Genomic DNA, 3,190 nt, shown 5'->3' on the forward strand with positions numbered 1-3,190 from the left:
CCTCCCCCACCCAGAAACGCCTCCTTCCCTCCTCCTCCCTGCCCCCCCCACGCCTACCTTTGCTGCTTGTGTCGGCGTGAGCGCACCAACACAAGTGGCTGCGGGGAAGCTGTGGCAAAGGCTTATGTCAACTTCTGCAGGCCAGCGCTTCTTGGAGCGCCAGCCTGGCTTCCCCACGAGGAGGCGCAAACGTGCTTTATGGCATGTTTGCAACCCTCTTATGCCGGCCCAAGGGACTTGGGCCGGCATAAGGTGCATTTTGGATTGCACCCCTAGTTTCACAACAGACTGAACCAAAGCTGGAATCCCAATTTCCTTCCCACATTCAAAACTGAAATTTTGAAAGCTGCTTTGAGACCTGGATCCATGCCATTTGCATTGGATACCAAGTTAGAAACTTTCCCAGGACACTGCTTATATGGTGGTACAGATTTGCCAATGCAATGTTTTCCAGATTCCCCAGCAGTGGTCTTTGCCACCTACCTCTTTGCCCTAAATACTTTTTTCTGCTCTTTCCATTGCCATTTATACTTACATATTTAGCAGGAAGTAAAGTCGATATGAAAGACACCTCAACTGCTGCCAAAAAACACTCCTTAACATCCACAGTTTCTGTTCTAAGTTTACAGCTGATCTAACCTTTGCCCCCACCCTCTTTAATCAGAAAAAAACAGACTAAAGATCAATATTTGTCTTGGGTTTTTCTTCCTCAGTAACCACTGAAACCCTGAAAAGGGGTCCTTGACATCTTTTGAAATAAAGTTTATGTAGCATTATAAAAGGCCTTGAGTGACCTACATCACCTGTACTATATCAACCGTACAAAAACCATTCAGGAGCAAAGACAATGGCAGGTTATCAAAAGCTGATGTTTAAGAATTTGGATCATGCCCTCGCGCATAGTTTTTTGGAACCAGTATCTCAACATATCACACATAGCTCATGCAATCTGCACACCACCTGAAATACTACCCTTATGAAATTTACAGTTCTGGTTTTCTTCAGAAGAAAATTAGAGCACAATCCTATACAAGTCAACTCACAAGTAAGTCCCACTGTGTTCAGTGAAGCTTAACTTCCAGAAAAATGTTATAGGACTGTAACCACAGTATCTTAGTAAACAGGTACTAAGCATCCATCAATGTCTCCCTCTTAGCCTGAAAAAAAAAATCACAGAACATCCTTCATCCCAAACATTGCTCCACTCCCCTCTTCTGATTTAATTTAAAAAGACAGAGAGAGAGAGAGAGAGAGAGAGAGAGAGAGAGAAGACACTGATTCTGATTTTGTGCATATCCATCCATGCAAAAACCATCATCTTTTTCTTTCTTGGGTGTGTGGCTGTTTTGGCCACATTGACCCAAGGAGTAGTTCACAATCACAAGAAGAAACACATACATGTAGAAACACAGGTGAAAAGTAGCCCCTGCATACAATGAGGAACAAAGCAAAATATAAAAAAGAAATGTAGCCAGGTTCACAGGCATAGTCATATCCTTCATATTAAATATTCAATACCCATACATACTCCTGGAATGTTTTTTGTGGAGCTATTGTGAGTCATAATTCATCAGTTCAGAACCACTGTAGGAATAAAGGGGCAATCTTCTTGCAGTTGCTTTCTCACTCTTCTTGCCCACCCAGCTGCTTAGGAAAGCAGCCAAATGGGCCAGAAGATGAAGGAGGGACGGAGTCCCTGCCCCATCCCCTAAATTCAGCTGCTCTTGATGCAATGGCCTCCCTTCATGTCAATCAAATTTCAATTGAACAGGAAGAGTCAAACATGTTGGCGCACCCAGCATGCTCTGGCAATTAGGAACAGGAGTGGTCCATAGAAAGGAGGCTGTACCAAGAACAGCTGAAGGAAAAGGGACATGGGGCACCCCACTTCACCCCCATTAAACTGGGGATAGGAGTGAGCATGGTAACATGTGCATGAATGTAGTGTTTATGTGCACAGGTGCTAGGCTTTGAGATGCTTTAGCAGTATTTGGCAATAATGACAGCAGGCACACCTGCATCTGAGCAAGAGCAAACTTTTGGCCTTAATAATACGCTAAGTGTCTTTGCCCAGAGCCGGTAAACAGAGGATGTTATGAAGAAGCGCATATCTCAGGAATGTGTATTGTGGTCAAGCTAGAACTAGCTAGTAGGCAGCCAGTATAATCTTAGCAACCTTTAGTAATTTCCCTTATTGTATAGCTTTGCATCATGTGTTTTGAGAATGAATAAAAGTCTGAGGAAGCTAGCCGGGAGGACGGACTTCTCTCTCAATCTCATACCGTCCTACTTCCGGCTCAGCTCTCCCTGCATCAACCCTCTGAATGTCTGCTGTGTCTCTCATTGTTCTGACTTCTTGCTGCTCGAGTTCAAACTTTCAAACCCTCAGAGTGCTTCTGCTTTTAGCACTCTCCCGCAGGCACCAAAGTTCTAAACCCTGGTTGCTTCCCAAGTAGCATTGCACTGCTACACATGAATTTTTTTTGGGGGGGGGGGGCAGTCTTAAGCCACCTTAGGTAGTGATTGAGCTTTGACTGGGCCTGAGCAATGGTGTCCCTGAATGATTAACTATCTTGGGTGGTGAAGGAAAATAAAAACCAAAACTGAATCCAGACAAAATAGAACTGTTGATGGTTAGCAATCTTTGGGACCTAGAGAAAGTGGGAGTGCCTATCCTTGAGGAAATCAGGCTCTTCTACAAGTTCCATACTTGAAGTCCTGGCTTCAGCCCTGCTCCTGGATGACCAGATGTGTCCAAGAGTGCCTTTTATCAGTTAAAGCTGAAATATTATCTACACAGCTTCTTGGAGAACAGGGACTGGCCACTTGACGTCGTACTTCAGTTACCATTGGCCTTGACTACTGTAATGTACTCTGTATGATGCTGCCATGACCACAGTTTGGAAGCTTCAACTTTTGCAAAGCATGATTGTTGACTGGAAGACAGAGGTCAAGGCCAACTTTCTCAAGAAGCAACATGAAAGAGTCACAAGATGCAGGGCAGCCCAGAGAGCGAGTCCGAAGAGGCTCATGTCGGCCTCTTCTCCCTCCAGCAGCACTGAGAGAGAAGAGGAAAGAAAAATTAAACTGCTGCTGCTCCAAATCCCCTCTCCCTGCTCATCTAGCGCTAACTAAGCACCAAATACAGGGAGAAGTGACCTGGAACCCACCTCCTTCCCTTCTCTTCCTT

The sequence above is a fragment of the Tiliqua scincoides genome, chromosome 4, assembly GCF_035046505.1.
Source record: "Tiliqua scincoides isolate rTilSci1 chromosome 4, rTilSci1.hap2, whole genome shotgun sequence".
Lineage (NCBI taxonomy): Eukaryota > Metazoa > Chordata > Lepidosauria > Squamata > Scincidae > Tiliqua > Tiliqua scincoides.